The sequence below is a fragment of the Pantherophis guttatus genome, chromosome 3, assembly GCF_059756535.1.
Source record: "Pantherophis guttatus breed Tessera chromosome 3, ASM5975653v1, whole genome shotgun sequence".
NCBI classification, from domain to species: domain Eukaryota; kingdom Metazoa; phylum Chordata; class Lepidosauria; order Squamata; family Colubridae; genus Pantherophis; species Pantherophis guttatus.
Window position 1 is genome coordinate 16,856,952 of NC_142065.1, and position 19,253 is coordinate 16,876,204.

General features: G+C 40.8%; 1 long non-coding RNA gene across 1 annotated transcript in view; it reads left to right on the forward strand.

Annotated features, from left to right (window-relative positions):
- Window positions 1-19,253, forward strand: part of LOC132711183 (uncharacterized) — a 59,269-nt gene that overhangs the window by 22,740 nt on the left and 17,276 nt on the right. The window lies entirely within an intron of this gene.

The window sequence follows — 19,253 nt, forward strand, 5'->3', positions numbered from 1 at the left end:
GGAATAAACTTCTTTGGGAACTTGTCTTCCTGTTATGTTGCTCTAGCTGTGATAGTTGGTAGTCCCAACGATTATGTTCACACAGCATACTTGCCAGGTCACAGGGAAAGACCTAACACAGGTACATTTGCCCGACACGCTGAGCTCAGTTTAGAACTAGTTTGGGTTTTTCTGAATACGTGGTGTAGCATGTTGTGCGAACTCAGTCATTTCGATTAATTGGTGATTCAGTGGACCGTGTAAACCTAAAAATGGATTGATTCAGTAAGCAGCTCAAACATGTTATGTGAAATCAGGCACAGTGCTAAAGAGCTTTCTGATGTACTTGTGACCATAATGACAATGCAACTGCCAATTTTCTACTTTGGTTCTTGTTGTGTTCTTTCCATGCCACCCGCCCCAAGCCATTCTTCTTTGTCTCCCCCCCTCCCCTCCCCTCCCCCCAAAAAACAAAGAAAAGTTGAAAATAAAACTGAACATCACAACTACATATTTGGGATGTGGAGCAGCACTCCCACAAGGGAGCTGTTACCTTCTTCTGATGCTTTTCTTCAAAAGAAAGATGGAAAAAAAAGAACACAATTTGTTATTTTCAGCAGTCTGTTACCTCAAATCTGATAAAACACGGAATATCAGCAGATTGTATTATTGTTGCTTACAGAAGCAAATATCATGCCCATAGCAGCACAAAGTACAGAGGCGCTGGGAGTCAGGCCGTCTATAAATATAATATGTTGTTGTTGTTTATCATTGAATTTAACCCTACAGATGCATATCTCTTTGTGCAAGAATGATTCTGAAGGACCCAGCCCCCTGTGGAATTGAAGTCAGGGTTATCCACAAGGAGGAGGTCAAAAACTCAAGATGGCAGCCAGAATACTTGAGGGACAGCTTTAATCTCATGACTGTGGTACCATTTAGATGTTTTTGACCCCCTCACTGGTTGAAGTACTTCCTCAAACGTTCTCATGAAGTTGATTGTTCCAATTGCTGATCCTTGTTCTGGCACTAACTGTCTTAATTTCAAGACCTGCAGTCACCTGACTTCCCTCTATTTTATACATTCTCCACATCCATTGATTTCTTTTTCCCATTGAAGAGAAGAGGTATCACCCAGTGGTGGCTTTCAAAATTTTTTACTATCAATTCTGTGGGCGTGGCTTGGTGGGTGTGGTGTAGCTTGGTGGGCGTGGTTTGGTGGGCATGGCAGGGGAAGGATACTGTAAAGTCTCCATTCCCTCCCCAATCCAGGGGAAGGTTACTGCAAAATCCCCATTTCCTCCCAATCAGCTGGGACTTGGGCAGCAGAGAATAGATGGGGGCAGGGCCAGTCAGAATTTTTACTACCGGTTCTCTGAACTACTCAAAATTTCTGCTACTGGTTCTCCAGAACTGGTCAGAACCTGCTGAAACCCACCTCTGGTATCACCTGGTGTCTTACTATTCTGCTGCTGCCTGTCTACATCAGGAGTCTCCAGATTTGGCAACTTTTGGTAACTTTGCTGGCTGGGGAATTCTGGGAGTTGAAGTCCACAAGTCTTAAAGTTGCCAAATTTGGAGACCCCTGAACTACATCACAGGGTTAAAGATGGAACAACCAAAAGTCACTCCCTGCTAATAACCCACAGGGCTGTTTCTAGGGGCTCTGGAAAGTTTTGGGTCCTTTGAATGTGAATATAGACACATCTAGGTATGGATGGAATGACACTGCTCCAGACAGATCTGATGCACAATCTGAGGATCCTGTTTGACTCACAACTCTTGCTCAATGAACAGGTGGCATTTGAAGCTAGGAGAGCCCTTCAGTTGTATACCAGTTATGCTTATTCCTGGAGGCCCTATGCCCAGTCATCACCTCCTGGTCACCTCCCACATGGATTATCGAAAGTTGCTGTAGGGGCTTCCCTTGAAGAGCATACAGAAGCTTCAGCTGGTACAAAATGTGTGGGTTGTTTTATTTTTTATGTGTCTAATGGTTTATATTGTTTTTAAAGTTTTTTTTTTAATTTTATGTTTTTGGTTATGTTGTTTTGTTGCTTTTGTATTTTTAACTATGTCTGCAGAGTCACACACATGAGATGGTAGCCATATAAAATTAACAAATAAATAAATAAATAATGCAAACTCATGGTCACTGTTTCTCTCTCTCTCCCTCTCGCCCTCTCCCTCCCTCTCTCCCTCTCTCTCATGCTTTGCTTTTGCCCAGCTTTTATCTCTTTTGCTGGTTGACTGGTTTGATGTTTAGGAATGTTTAACAAATAAACATCAAGGTATATATGTTTTTTTCCTTGCTGAACTGAGTAGCATGTACACTTGTTTTGATATGAATATAGGAACTGACTGGAAATTAGATTGGAATTACTGAGAGTATAATTTTCCAACATCCTCCAGGTAATGAATGACAAAGGTAAACAGGTATTATATACCTTGAAATTGGTCTTGAACTCTGCAGGAATAAACAAGAAAATGCTATTTTAACACCAGACAGCTAAAGATGACTTAAGGCTGCATTGCTCATGGGCTTGTGATGAGACGAAGCAATGTAATGGAAATGCAACAGAAGAAAGAAATGGGAGGAGGAGGAGATGGATGGATGACCAACACTTGCATACTAATTTAGATAGAATATATCTTAAGTGGGATTTATAAGTGCACTTTCTCTGAAGCTGTCCCTTCCCTGTGGAATATCCCCTCCATGAGATCTGGCAGACCACACCCTTTAGTCTTCTGGAAGGGTTAGCTCTTCCCCCATGTGCTGGGCTAGGGTGAGGATAAAACATTCAATAAAGGTCAATGAAACTGTACAGTGCCACTTTGGGGCACTGGAGTTGTTTGGTGTTGGTTTGGCTATTTCCTTTCCTTCCCATCCTTTTCCCTTTCCCTTTCCCTCTCTTTTCCTTTCCTTTCCTTTCCTTTCCTTTCCTTTCCTTTCCTTTCCTTTCCTTTCCTTTCCTTTCCCTCTCCTTTCCATTCCGTTCCGTTCCTTTCCCTCTCCTCTCCTCTCCTCTCCTCTCCTCTCCTCTCTTTCCCTTCCCTTCCCTTCCCTTCCCACCCCACCCCACTCCATCCCATCCCATCCCATCCTTGTGAGTGCCCAGGATTATTGTATATACTGTAAGATGGCCATATACATCTTTTTACTAAATAAAGAGCAGGAGTAAGCATATTAAAAGTAGGCAGCTGTGAATAATTCTGGCCAGTGTCAGCCTCTTGTGGATCTTGTCTAGATCCAGAAGGGAAGTAAGATTGGCCCATAGCTGATAATTGGATAGGAGACTGTTAAGAATGATCAAGGCTGCCTGCCTGTATCCTGACTAAAATCAGTGCCAAATTCCTTTCCTATTCTTGTTAAAAAAGAAATTTTCATTCAGGTGTTCGTGATGCCACAATGCCTTTATTTTTCCAGACCTTATTACTATTTTGCTTGGTTTCCCATGAATCCATTTTAGTTTAGTTTCCCATTGAATCCATTTTAGCATCCTGATTCTGCCTATTTTGAGGGGGGTGGTGTTCAGGCATAACCATAAAATGCAACCCTTGCTCAACTTGAGCTACAAGCATCTTCAGAATTCCCTCAAGGTTGCCTGTAGGCAGGGTGGTAGAGCAAGGAGAGAAAAGGATGTGGCCAGAGAAAGCTGAACGAGCAAAGGTCTGAAAGACCAGGTTTGGCTCTTGGCATTATGAAACTTCCCTTGTCCCAAGTCTAACTTCTGACACCCTAAATGTGGATCTCCTTCATCATATCTGTGTAAACAAGGGGATGTGGGAGGGGATCAAATCAGGGAGATATCTGAGACCCCAGTATATGGGTTGACTTATTTTGTAGAACTTCTTGTGTCTGAATTCTCCTACCCTATTTCCCCGATGACTAGACGTTTCATCTTAGGTTAACTTCCATCATATGGGTATTGGAAGGGAATGCCCCACACCTATTTTTCTCTGCTTGCAACATGCTACAAAGAGCAAAATCATTTTCTGCATATAAATTTTTAATTAACCCAATAGAACCAAGTTATTAGCAGTCTCAAAAGAACCCAAACACAGCTTTATTTATCCACATGGACGATATAAGCGAAGAGAAAGCGAGAAATGGAGAAATTATAGAACAATTAAATAGTAACCTAAAATATGAACAAGTTGAGTCACAAATTAGCCAAGCTACATTTGTCCAGTCTACATGCTCAGTCCATCCCTCCCTAAACTTTTATTTCTAATTTAAATCTTAAACCTATTGCCATCCACCCCAACATTGAAATGAAAAGAGTAATAGGCTTAATATGCTTTACTGTATGAATTCAAATTAAATTAAATTTGGAAAATTAGAATGGTTTTGTTCTACCTTTCCCAGCCACATCTCCTTCCCTTCCCTCAGTCTAAGCTATCGTCTTAGGAAAGCCCAACCTGCCTGCATTGAAAAGCGTTCAGCAATGCAGAGAAAAGAGATCAGCTGCCGAGGCTGAAATAAAAGAGAGAGAAAAGCTAAGCTTGCTCTGTGTAACTTTTCTGCGAGAACCTGGCAAGGCAATAAATAAAACCAGCAGATTCTGTCTAGACCTCCCCTGCTGTTCTGGGGAAGGAGAAGTCTTGCAGTCAAGCAGATGGCGTGGGTGAAATCCTAATAGATCCACTGACATCAGAATTGCTGGATTCACCCCGCCAGTATCCTGCCTCGTCAGTAAAGGTTTCACATTTGAACCGGCTTCCTTCTGAGCTTTAAAGGGAGCTGTAATAACTCCAGCAGTGTGCTTGCCTCCAGCAAAGCAAGTAACATATGAATTAAAGAAGAAAAAGAGGGAACATTTATTATTAACCAGTAACAGGCCAGTCATTATGATGAATGATGGGCACTCTCACGGAAGGGGGAACATATTAAAGACAACCCCCCCTCTCCGAAATGAGGAGAGAGGGAGGGGGGAGAGAGTAGGTCTCTGTTCATTCTCTGTGGATACAAAAAATTAAGAAGGCATTTTTATGATACTTAATCATGGAGAATCAATTTTGCCTCTCTGGTGGTTCCAAGTAAGCTGCCAAGTTCACTCAACTTTTCATCATGAAAGGGGGGCCAGGAGAAAGACCCCCACTGGAATTCCAACTGTCTTTATTCTCAAGGGGTTCTCATTCAATCAAATTCATCCTTTGATAATTAAGGGAAGAAAGGTTTTTTCTTTTGATTGCCGGAGAAATCAGACTTATTGAAGTTCTGATCTTCCCTAGCTATCAAACTTTTGGAACCAAACAAACTTCCTTAACGATTGCATATCATTTTTGGCACATCTCCTGTAAAGCTGCTTAGTTTTGAATAAGAACCAGGAAAGCCAATTTGGTGAAGGGGTTTAAACACTGAACTGCAACAGAGAGGTAGTTTTAAGTCTACTTGATTGTGGAACATATTTGGTGGCAGTGGTGTCCACATAAGATGGTGAAAAACATCCCGATGATGACTGTGATAATATAAATGAAATTCCAGTTAGCTTTTAACCTGCAATGCATGGTTGTAGTTGCCATCTTGTCTTTTTTTAACCATGCACTGTAGAAAACCCTGTATTGTAGCCAGGGGTGAAATCCAGCAGGTTCTGACAAGTTCTGGAGAACCGGTAGCAGAAATTTTGAGTAGTTCAGAGAAGCGGCAAATGCCACCTCTGGCTGGCCCCAGAGTGGGGTGGGAATGGAGATTTTGCAGTATCCTTCCTCCAGGAGTGGGGTGGGAATGGAGATTTTGCAGTATCCTTCCACCAGGAGTGGGGTGGGAATGGAGATTTTGCAATATCCTTCCCCCAGGAGTGGGGAGGGAATGGAGATTTTGCAGTATCCTTCTGCCAGGAGTGGGGTGGGAATGGAGATTTTGCAATATCCTTCCCCCAGGAGTGGGGAGGGAATGGAGATTTTGCCGTGTCCTTTCCCTGCCACGCCACCAAGCCACACCCACAGAACCAGTAGTAAAAAAAAAATGTATTTCACCACTGATTGTAGCCTGCCACACATGAGAGTAAGAGAGAGAGTGAGATGAGAGAGGGGGGGAGAGGGGTGGGAGTGAGAGAAAGAGAGAGAGAGAGAGAGATAAGAATTATTATAGAGATAAGCTAGAGAACTCTATGTCAATTTTTGATCCCCTAGAAGAAGGATAAAATAGGAATTTGCATAAGTAATCAAACAAATACTTGATAGGAAGCCACCAGAAATGCCAGTGCTATAGTCTGGGAAGTTAAAAATCATCCCCAAAGAAGGAAATAGCAAGCCACTTCTATACTATTGGCAAGAAAACTGCATAGTTGTGTTGATATAGTTAACAAGAATCAAGCTCAATTCCAGTGTAACATGAAGTCATGGTACTTCTCTATGTAGCCCAGGACTATTTGCTTCTGCAAGAAGCAGATCCTCAGAAAAAATCGTGCATTTTTATGGGCCTTTCTTTAACCTATTATACATTCTAATGCATGTTACAAACTGAACTACAAAAGGCAAACAACAAAAATTGTTACCCACTGTGTGGGGACCAGATGTGGGTAACCTACAGTTCACATGGCACCCTTACGCTCATTTTTGTGGTCCTCAGAGGAGGGCATCCATGGGGGGAGGTGTCAAAAAAAATGTCAAAACAGTTGCCATAACTGTGCAATCAAAGCTGTCCCCTTTTTATGTACATAAGAAGAGAGAGGCAAGACAACTGTGCTGTTCCAATTGCTGTTTTGATTTTTTTGACACGTGTGTATCCAGATGCCGCTGGTTAGAGTCCTCTGAAATATTTCTACTGTTAATGCAGAAGCAAAAGCTTGGGTTTTTTAAAATTATGCTGTTCTTTCTCTTTTTTTTGGAAAAAAAAAAAAACAAATCCAAAAAGAGATACATTTGTTTTGAATTCCCTTAAACCCACACCAATTCTCCAGGCTGAAAATCTCCATTTCTCTTATCTGCAGACTTTGAAAACATTAAATAAATAAAAAGAAGGATGCCTCCCCTCGGCCAAAATATATATATATATATATAGTTCGCCTCTGACAGATAAATTCCAGAAATTAAAGTTTCGTTACACAAATTGCTCCTCCATCTCTTCATGTCTGATGGATAAATTTAAGAAAGATATAGCACAACCTCCAATCAGCCTAGATCTCAGTAAACCATGAAGGCATCATGACCAGGTTTTTTTAGCAAGAGTTTTTCAATTAAAAAAGAAGTAAACGAATACAGTGGCTTTCTTAAGGTCACCCAATGATTTTAAGACTTGCAACGCAAGCATCGTAGCCATGACACTAGAACAATTCTCCTTTCCTTTCACATGGACTTTTCATTCCTCCTTGTACCGAACACAATGTCCCCAGCTAAACAGCTAACAACAGATAAAGGCAAATATCTCGTCCTCACATCATTTTAGTAACCAAGAAAGACTAGACTTCTGATTGCACATCCGTCATTATTTTCTGAGCTTCTGTTGACTTTTAAGACCTGCGCTTCAGCTAACAGAATGAAAATAAAATCCTCATAAGTATTCCTGGAAATGAAGCTCGGTGGGATATCTTATTATGAAGTTCCTCTTTTGCCTTCTATCATTGCTTAAAATTATTTCAAGAGGTCCAGATTCTAAGAGAAGAAACCGCATGTTCTTTTATTGGGGGGTGGGGGGAAGGGACGGAGAATATAATGGTTATATCCACACTTTTAAAAAAACAAAAAACAAGCAGTTAATTTAGATTAAGCCTGTAGAAACGGTAATGGCCAGTCTGAATTCACCCTGCCAGTTATTTATTTATTTCCTGTGTTTTTCTCAACTGCAGAGCATCACAATAGTATGTTGTTATTTCCAAGGACAATTTGTTTTTCAGAAACATAGAATGGCTGCTAGAGTCAACCAAGATACTGCTTGGGGAAAAAAGGTGGCACGGGGTAGGAGAAATCGATGTTATTTTTTTTAAAGGTGGGCTATATAGAATAGAATAGAATAGAATAGAATAGAATAGAATAGAATAGAATAGAATAGAATAGAATAGAATAGAATAGAATAGAATAGAATAGAATAGAATTCTTTATTGGCCAAGTGTGATTGGACACACAAGGAATTTGTCTTGGTGCATACGCTCTCAGTGTACATAAAAGAAAATATACATTCGTCAAGAATCATAAGGTACAACACTTGATGATAGTCATAGGGTACAAATAAGCAATCAAACTATATTAGAAAACAGTCAATATAAATCGTAAGGATACCAGCAACAAGGTTACAGTCATACTGTCATAAGTGGGAGGAGATGGGTGATTATTTCAATATGAGACCACCCCAAAAATATTCATAGAATTTTCCCACCCAAAATCTCCTTACCTGTAAAACTATGTGTTAGAGAAGAGTCAAGCACCTTTAGTATACAGAGCAATACCGTAAGAATAGCCTAAGGGCTTTCTCTCACACAGTTATGTTAACATACTGGCCTGTAGTCCTTGCCCTGGCGGAAAGGTATGTTAACATATGTTGCATTGTCCAGACACCCAAGCCTTACCCTGCTTTGCTGTTAGGCAGGTGTCTTTCCAGTTTTAATGCAGAATAATGTAGAAGAGCCGCGGTGGCGCAGTGGTTAGAGTGCGGTACTGCAGACTACTTCTGCTGATCACCGGCTGCCAGCAGTTTGGCAGATCGAATCTCACCAGGCTCAAGGTTAACTCGGCCTTCCATCCTTCTGAGGTGGGTAAAATGAGGATCCAGATTGTTGGGGGCAATAGGCCGACTCTGTAAACTGCTTAGAGAGGGCTGTGAAGCAGTATATAAAGTCTAAGTGCTATTGCTATTGCTATAATACAAAGGGTAACAATTGGTAGATCTCTACAGCTACTTTCCCTAACACAAACTATCTTGTGTTGACAGAAGAAGAAAACACAAATCCCTGTCAGCCTTTAACAGTGGCTGTTTGGACAGGGGTGTCAGATACTTTACAAGTTACCTATGACATGTCTCCAGCAGGAGTGCTGTCTGATGCCAATGACTTGTCAGTGAGGCTATTTCTGAACATGGGTCTATTGGTCTTCTGAAAGACTAAAACTTTACCCAGAAAGAGCCTATGGTAGTTAACAGGAGAAGCAAATAGAATACAGAATAATATAGTTGAAAGAGACTTTGGAGGTCTTCTAGCATAACCCCCTGCTCAAGAAGGAGACTTATACCATGAGCCAGGGTGGCACAGTGGTTAGAGTGCAGTACTGCAGGCTACTTCTGCTGTCTGCCGATTGACTGCAATTTAGCAGTTCAAATCTCACCAGGCTCAAGGTTGACTCAGCCTTCCATCCTTTCTAAGGTAGATGAAATGAGGACCCAGTTTGTGGGGGCAATAAGCTGATTTTGTATAAAATATACAAAAGTATGAAGGCTATTGCTTAACGCATTGTAAGCCGCCCTGAGTCTCCGGAGAAGGGCGGCATATAAATCATTTTTTTTTAAAAAAAGGAGACTTATACCATGAGCCAGGGTGGCGCTGTGGTTAGAGTGCAGTACTGCAGGCTACTTCTCCTGTCTGCCGATTGACTGCAATTTAGCAGTTCAAATCTCACCAGGCTTCAGGTTGACTCAGCCTTCCATCCTTCTGAGGTGGGTAAAATGAGGACCCAAATTGTTGGGGGCAATATGCTGATTCTGTGAACCTCTTAGAGAGGGCGGTAAATTACTGTGAAGGGGTATATATTCTGTAAGTCTACATGCTTTTGCTATTGCTATTCTGAACACATGGCTGTCCAGTCTCTTCTTAAAAACTCCAGTAATGGAGCACCCGCAACTTCTGAAGGCAATCCATTCCACTGATTAATTGTTCTCACTGACAGGAAATTTCTCTTTAATTCTAGGTTGGATGTCTTCTTGATAAGTTTCCATCCATTCCTTCTTAGCTTGTCTTATGTGCTTTGGAAAATATGTTGAAACCCCCCCCCTCTCTGTAAAAGCCCCTGAAATATTGGAAAACTACTATCCTGTCATCTCTAGTCCTTCTCTTCTTTAGATTAGATATATCCAGTTCCTGCAACTGTTCATCATTCGTCAATTTTATCCTGGTTTCAATATATCCCAAACAGTGGTGGGTTTCAAAAAATTTTACTACCGGTTCTGTGGGTGTGGCTTGGTGGGCGTGGCAAGGCTTGATGGGTGTGGCATGGCTTGGTTGGCGTGGCTTGGTGAGCATGGCAGGGGAAGGATACTGTAAAATCTCCATTCTCTCCCCACTCCAGGGGAAGGATACTGCAAAATCCCCATTTCCATCCGATCAGCTGGGACTTGGGAGGCAGAGAATAGATGGGGGCAGGGCCAGTCAGAATTTTTTACTACCGGTTCTCCGTACTACTCAAAGTTTCCGCTACCGGTTCTCCAGAACTGGTCAGAACCTGCTGAAACCCACCTCTGATCCCAGATCAATATATGCTGATTGGCAGCTTTCAAAAACAACCTGTGAAATAGGCAAAATGGTGCTGTCATACTCAGAGTAAGAAAATCAGTAGACAGCGCAGCCATACAGCATCCATTCTTAGCAGAGGCCTGAAATTCATTTGAGAGATAATCAGCTTTTCACAGCTGGATATCTTTCCCTATTTAAATGGGCCTCCCAGGTTAGTAATCACACTAGGGAGCATTAATGCTTTTTTTTTTTTAAAAACAAGTATAGGTCCAGCAGGCTTTCAAATACTACTAAACCTTTGTTTAACAAACAGTCTAGTACTTTCAAAGCAATGTAGCTGAAACATTTATACAAGTTTGAGTGGCAGATGAAGAACACTTTCTAACCGTAATTTTCTTATTTTGAATCTACTGTATATTGTACATCCTAAGATTGCCTTCAGATTTCCTTCAGATTACTCTGTGCCATTTAGCAGATGTGTCCAGTGGTGAAATGTAAAATTTGTTACTACCAGTTTTGTGGGCGTGGCTTGGTGGGGGGGGGATAATATGACTGAGTGGGCGTGACCAACTTTTTTTTCTTTTTACTTTTAAAAGCATTTTTTCTACAACCTCTTTGGCTGAAGAGGTTGTAAAAAAATGCTTTTAAAGCCTCTGATGATCCCAGCTGACTTGCCTGATCGGCAGAGGCTTTCTTTTTTTTTTTAAAGCCTCTGATGATCCCAGCTGAGCCGCACGATCATCAGAGGCTTTTTTTTTTTTTTTACTTTTAAAAGCATTTTTTCGGCCAAAGAGGTTGTAGAAAAAATGCTTTTAAAAATAAAAATAATGATTGCGCGGCTCAGCTGGGCAATTGGGGGGACGCAGGGATTTTTGCTACCAGTTCTCTGAACCACCCGCCTCCATCGCTACCGGATCGGGCGATCTGGTCTGAACCGGGAGCATTTCACTCCTGGATGTGTCCACTTCTACAGGTATCCTTGATTTACCACCATTTGTTTAGTGACCCCTCAAAGTCACAATGGTACTATAAAAAAGTAACTTATGATCATTTCCCTCACTTATGACGATTGTAGCATCCCCGTAGTCACAGAATCAAAATTTGGACTCCTGGCAACTGGCAGGAAGTTGACAGTGGCAGTGTCCCAGGGTAGTGTGATCACTTTTTGTGACCTTCTGGCAAGAAAAGTCAATGGGGAATTCATAGTCACATAACAACTGTGTTACTAGCTTAACAACTGCAGTGATGCAGTTAACCAAGAAAGGTTGTAAAATGGGGCAAGAAAGGTTGTAAAATGGGACAAAGCTTCTTGTTTTGCCTTAGCAGCAGAAATGTTGGGGTCAATTGTGGTCACAAGTTGAGGATTACCTGTATTCTCTTGGGAATTCATCGAATCATACCATTTGAGTCTGGGTCGCTAAATATATATATATATATATATATATATATATATATATATATATATATATATTCTCAGGTTTTCGCGGGTGTTTGTATGTAGGTCTTTGGTTATTCGGGTCTTCTCCCATGTAAAATTGGAAGTGTCTTGGCGACGTTTCGATGAAGTCTCATTCGTCATCTTCAGGCTGGTGTTCTCGGCTTCGTGCTTCCAGGAGCAATTGCGAGACGATACGTGCTTCCAGGAGCAATTACGAGACGATACCTCCCGCCTACCAGCCATTTGGAAACCCGCCCTTATTGACAAACGAGTCCCTAACACGACGAATGACACCAGACCCACACTCACGAGTGCCACACCTGATGTCACCACCACACATCCACGCAGAAAGCAGACTCAAACCCACACTGATAATGAGCCACGACCAAGGACCAGAAGCCAGACCGCAGCTGCATCATTAGCCACTTTAAACCCCTCCAATCCATACATGAAGCAGACTGACACCCACCATGAAGAGCTCGCACGGCCACAAACACGAAGCCAAACAACAACAATGCAGCTCACCAGCTCAAATCCCCCTGCAACTCAGACTAAGCTGAGCACAACCAAGCCCCCACCCAAACAGAACACACCCCCAGCCAATCAGAGCACAGCCAAGCCCCTAACCAATCAGAACACACCTCCACCCAATCAGAACACAGCCAAGTTCCCACCCAATCAGCTCACACCCCCACTAGCAGTTAAAAGGAAGAGACAGCTGCGATCTCACATTGCTCCTGGAAGCACGAAGCCGAGAACACCAGCCTGAAGATGACGAATGAGACTTCGTCGAAACGTCGCCAAGACACTTCCAATTTTACGTGGGAGAAGACCCGAATAACCAAAGACCTACATATATATATATATATATATATATATATATATATATATATATATATATATTAAACAAGTTTTATTGGGGTTTTTTTTTCTCCTCTCCCACCTTCACCCACATCTTTCTTTCTTTTTTGAACACAGTATTGGTAGTTTCTTATCTTATACAATTAGTTAAATTCAAATACATTTTACTCAATTACAATTTTTGTCAGTATTGTCTTCCCCCCTTTCCTTTTTTTTTTTTGAATATACCTCAGTATTTCTATACTTGCATGTATAAACACCTTCTTCATTTATCCATAAGTTCTAACTTTGCTAGTTGTACATATTTATCCTCTTTTATTCTTTAATAATTCATTCTTTTTCCTAATATATTTATATTTGTTTGTTCAGAGCTGCCTTTCTTCTACCTCATCTTCTTTTTTTTAATAATACAACAATCTTTCTCCTCAAACCTAGCCTTTCCCTCTTCTCCTTCCAACTTTCTTTCCCCACCTTGTTCTTCTCTTCTCTACTTCCCCTTCCCTTCTCCTTCTCCTCCTCTCTTCCCCCGTCTTACCTTCTCTCCTACTCTGCTTTCCCTTCCCTTCCTTCCTCCTTACTCTTCCATCCCTCTCTCTCCTTCCTATTCCCCTCCAATTTCTTCATCTCTCTCTATTGCTGTATTCATTTTCAATTTAATATTTTCCATTGTGGAGTTCAGGCAGCCCCAATCCCTTATCTTTTTAATTATTAACAATATATTTCAGCATATTCTCTTTTTTCCTTCAAATCTTTACTCAAACACTTTTCTAATCTCTTGCCTTTTTTACTTTTACCAATATATATTTTTTTACTTTACTTCTTGCAAGTATAACATTTACATCAATTAAAAAGAGAAAAGAAGACAAATTAAGAATATTTTAAGAAATAATTGGATTGGGTAAAATGAGAAAAGATTAAGATGCGCTTTATAAATATATATTTGAATAAGTGGAAATATATTGTTAAAATGTTTTTGGGTCGCTAATATTCAAGTGTAGTTGTACTTATATTGGAGGAGATATGTGCAGATTATCAGTTTTACTAATTCCTCAGATACACAAAGTTCTGTTTAAAAACCTGTCAAGAAGAAAAAAGGCTATATATGAAAAAAGAAAAAGAAAAAAAAAGAAAAAGAAAAAAGAAAGGTGAGATGAATAGAGGATCAAAAGTATGTCAACCAGCATAAAGGTGATCATTCGGAGAGGGCTCTAGAAATATAAAGATGGACAGCAAACTAGAGATGTAAAGAAAAGATCAATCCTACAGTGGAAGGTCATGACAAACTTTGACAAGATCATGAAGAATAAGGATATTTTTATAACAACAGAGATCAGAAGAGCAATGTATTTTTCCTAGTGCTAAGATAAGTCTCTGAAAACTGGACATTGAGAAAAAGTAGGAGAAAAGAGATGGATGGCTTCAAATTACGAATTTGGAGAGTTACGAACAGTAGCATAAAAATAACCAATCAATCACTCTGAATGAAATAACGACTGACTGCTCCCTTGAGGAAGTGATCAGCAAGTAGAAATCCACAAGTTGTGGGCATGCAATTCAAGCAAAGAATGTACTCAAAACCAATTTCTATCCTTGGTAAATGAAGCAAGGAGAAGAATGGGGCAACAATGGAAAAGGAGGTTGGACAGGTTCAGAAGCATCCCTGAAATGTCCTTCAGAGTTCCAAAGGTGCTTTTTCAAGAGGCAACTGGACTTCCTGCTTTTTCTTTGAAGATGTTTTGCTTCTCATCCAAGAAGCTTCTTCAGAGCTGTAGAAGTTTCTTGGATGAGAAGCGAAACGTCTTCAAAGAAAAAGCAGGAAGTCCAGTTGCCTCTTGAAAAAGCACCTTTGGGACAACCATGACTTGGATGACTGAGCATCTCCACAGACATTTAGCTATGTCCCTTAGAATCCTGTGAATTGTCATTTGGTTAAGATGAAAAGCATTTCCCAATGCAAGAATCGGATCAGGCCCAACCTGATGGCAGCCACTATACAAATCACCCTTGATATACTTTGCTTATATTGGTCCTGAGAAGCAGCATACCACATGGAATGCATTTTTTATCACTGTAAATACTGTACAAACTCTGAGGTTTTGTTAGCCATTGTATGCATTCTCACAACCCTCCCTCCTCACTAGCTTTCTCAGAAAATTCATTTCTAGCAACTTGCAGCTTTATCCTCCCATTTATAGGGCATTGTCACATGCTTGCAGGTTCAGAGTTCATGGAGAGCATCATTAGTAATAATTGGACTGTCTAAACTATCTAAGGTCTAAGCACAGAGAAGTCAGCCAATGATAGTGTGGCATGGTTATAAACTTGCAAATCATCAACACTGTATTTGGAAAGTTTTCTTAAGCTCAACTGAGTCTAAGTAGGAAATATGGGGGCATGGTAGAAAGTTTCCCCAAAGACAAAACACTTATGCTCAAGACATTCGCTGAATAGATTTGTGCATGAGTTTAAAAAAGAAGGGGAAACAGTTTTACTCAGAATAATAAGGAGCCAACATGTTTTTGACATTTGCTATGCAACCAATCGTCATTCATAGATGATGCAGTAGGTAGATCTTTCATTCTGGATTCCTGTTAATGTGCTTGAGGAAAATATCCTTACATACAGCTCTGTATGTATGGGGGGCTCTTTTCTTGATCACTTTACACAAAACTGGACAGTGTCTTCCTGGAACTGTCAAATAACTTCTGGATTTAGACTCCTTGTGAGTTCATTTTCAAATTAAACCCCAGAGTAAAATGTAAAAAAGCAAAGGAGAAATAGTTGCCATAGAGCAGTATATAATGATGAGGAGATCTGCTTATCAAGAAGCCTATCAAAAAATAATACTACGATAAAATATAGTACATGTTGAGTAGCATGGACATCAACAATTGTAGGGCATTAGGGAGGTAACGGTTGATCCCAAAGGGTTACATTTTTCTCCCAAAATTGAGGGAAGGAGTGCTAGTTTCTCCTATCTATAATTTGCAAATTTTCTCTTCCGAATGGCACCTTTATCAACGATTGGAGCTCTTCTTTTTAAGAAGAATTTAATGACATAGAATATTTGTTCATGAGGTCCCAGGAGATATTGAATGAGACAGAGGCAGCTAAGTCTGGGTTCCTTCATAGTCTTTCTTTTTTCTTTTTTTTTAAATGACATGATTTTCAGTTCTCCCCTGCACAGCAAGCGTGAATGCATCACAATCAAATCCCAACACTATGACATGACTGGTCACAATAGGGAAATAAGAATCCCATGTTGTGTCTCTCCAGGGAGATGCATTCTTTATTTGCTGTTACCTGGAATGTTAGGTTTCATTTTTGGCTTTTTAATAAAGGTAACAATAGTGTTTTATCACAGCATTCATGCCTCCCTTTGGAGTGGTGCGGTGGCCTAGAGGTGGAGCTCTTGCTTCACAATCAGGAGGCTGTGAGTTCGATCCTAGGTAGAGGCAGATATTTCTCTCTCTGAGAGAATTTATCTGCTGAACAAAATTCCGCATTGGCAATAGGAAGGGCATCCGGCCAGTAAACACTCTATTAGCTCCATTCAGGTGCCCAGACTCTACCCCGCAAGGGATTATAGGGTCGTTAAAAGAAGTTGTTGGTGATGATTCATGCCTCCTTTTGAAGTTCAGGAAATCAAACTTTCAAAAGTCCTCACTTTTTTATGTTAAAAGAATCCAGATATTTTGCTTTCCCCACTTTGGAAGATGCTTTGTGAGCCATAAAGAAATGCTGGTGAGATGCTCATTCTGTATCCTGCCCTTCCTTTCAAGGTAAGTGCGAGAATGCTGTAACATGGGGATCAGGTCCCATCCATTTTCTTATTATTTGCTTAGATCCAAACCCTGAACTTCAGGGTAAAATGGCAGGATCTAAAAAAAGAAAAGAGTGTCTCTTGTGAAATAATTGCTGACTTCATTTGGGACTTGGCAGTTGTCAATCATGTATGTTCAAAGGCAATTGAAGAGATGGCTTTTGGAGAGTACCAGAATAAAAGCTCCCTCCCTTGAATGTCTTATTTCTCTCTCTCTCTCTCTCTCTCTCTCTCTCTCTCTCTCTCTCTCTCTCTCTCTCTTACATACACACACACACACACACACAATATTATTATTAAAAGTTTTAAAGAGAACATAAAAATAGCACAAGTGAATAGAAAATAAAGGAAACAAAGAGAGAAAAGACAAAAGTGCAGGAAGATTAAAACAGAAAATGCTTCCGATTTCCTTTGCAGAAAATATGATTACAAAGCAATCTTTCACTGTGTGATTTCAAAAAAAAAAAAAGGCTCGCTTTTTCTATTATTTAATTTTTTTCCTCTGATGATCAAAAACACAAGTCACAAGTACATTGTTTGCTGTTTCATGCAAAAAAGTCTCTAAGGGGTTTCCAGTCAGCCAAAAAATGTAGATATTATCAAGGAAGTCAGCTGGGTCATCTCTGCAAACTCCATCATTGTCACCAAGCATTCCTCCATTGTGGGTAGTGTTGAACTTTTTCCACTTTTGAGTACGAGAGGTCCTTGGTGCTCTCTGAGCTTGCTTGTTTTCTTGCAGATGTTTCATTACCCAAACTAGGTAACATCAGCACTGATGATGTCATCTAGTTTGAGTAATCCCAAAGGTCAGTGGTGAAATGTAAAATTTGTTACTACCGGTTCTGTGGGCGTGGCTTGGTGGGGAGGGGGGATAATGTGACTGGGTGGGCGTGGCCAACTTTTTTTTTTACACTTTTAAAAGCATTTTTTCTACAACCTTAAGAGGTTGCAGGAAAAAATGCTTTTAAAAGCCTCTGACGATCAGGCAATTCAGCTGGGATCGTCAGAGGCTTTTTAAGGCATTTTTTTTTTCTACAACCTCTTTGGCCGAAGAGCTTGTAGAAAAAAAAATGCTTTTAAAAGCCTCTGACGATCCCAGCTGAGCCAAGCGATCATCAGAGGCTTTTTTTTTAACTTTTAAAAGCATTTTTTCGGCTGAAGAGGTTGTAGGAAAAAATGCTTTTAAAAGTAAAAAAAAAAAGCCTCTGATGATTGCGCGGCTCAGCTGGGTATGGGGGAGGGGCAGGGATTTTTGCTACCGGTTCTCTGAACCACCCGCCACCATCGCTACCGGATCAGGCGATCCAGTCTGAACCGGGAGCATTTCACCCCTGCCAAAGGTGGTTTTAATCTGAAGACGTTTCGCTTCTCATCCAAGAAGCTTTGTTAGCTTCTAGGGTGAGAAGCGAAATGTCTTCAAAGTAAAACAAGAAGTCCAGTTGCCTCTTGAAATAAAGCACCTTTGAGACAACTATGACCTGGATGACTGTGAATCTCCGTAGACATTTAGTCTGGATAATGAAACGTCCACAAGAAAACAAGCAAGCTCAGAGACCACCAGGAACCCCTCATTTCAACCCTGAGCTACAAATATTCTCCTGTATTGGTACTTTTGAGCATATAGAAATTTTGGTGCAGTTGTCACGTATAAAATCTAAGTTAAATTTGCTTTTCTTCTAGCTGGTGGTCCATTAATCCCCAAAGGAAGGTTTCTGGTCTCAGCTATACTTTAGTCTTTAAAATCTTCTGAATTAATGAATGTTCTCTTTGAGGCTAGAATATAATGTACCATATTTTTCAGAGTATAAAACACACTTCCCCCCCAAAAGAGGGTGGAAATGTTGGTGTGTCTTACACACCAAATACAGCTATTTTTGGCCTCCCGAAGCTCCACCCCACTTGTTCCATTTTTTTGCGAAAAATGGGCCCGTTTTTCACAAAAACAGGGTGCACAGAGGGTTTGGGAGGCCTGCAGAATGCTCCTGGGGGCCGGGGAGGGCAAAAACTTTTTTTTTTCCTCTTCAATATCTTGGTGCGTCTTATAGTCCGAAAAATATGGTAAATTATGCCTTGTGACACTCTCAAAGGCATCTGCTTGGCTACTATGCAAAACAGGATGTTGAGTGGAGGAAACTGTAGTCCAGTCGAAAATAATTTTTAAAGGGAAAGCACCATTTTCATCTAATGAAGAATTAGGACATGCAGATAAAGGCATGAGACCTGTTGTATTGCATTGTTTGGCAAACCAGGGCAGACTAAAGTGAGGGAGAAAAGTTTTTGCTTCCATTTCCTCCCAAGCCCCCAATTCTTTCTTTTATGGAGTGCCTAGAAGTAGACACTGCTATAGGCACACTCTCAAGCCACGGTTGCTATGGCAACTCTAGTCGCTCAGTCTATCATAGCAGGCATAATGAGAACAAAATCTAAAGATAATGTGTTCTCAAATGCTACTTCTTCAAGAAGCGTTGCTAATCTTGGATGCCTCTAAAAGAGCTCCTGAAATCATTTAGGCTTCAGGAGAACCGTATCTCTGGATGATGTTAGCATCACTGATCCTAGTGGTGGCCTCTTAATAGCAGGGTGAGGTACTCAAGAATAGAATAACAGAGTTGGAAGGGACCTTGGAGCAGGGGTGGGTTCTACTTACCTTTACTACCGGTTCACAACGGGGCCGCGCATGCGCAGAAGCATTTTGATGACGTCGGGGTTGGTGGGCGGAGCTTCCCGCCGGTTTTACTACCAGTTCTATAGAACCGCTGCGAACCCGAGGCAA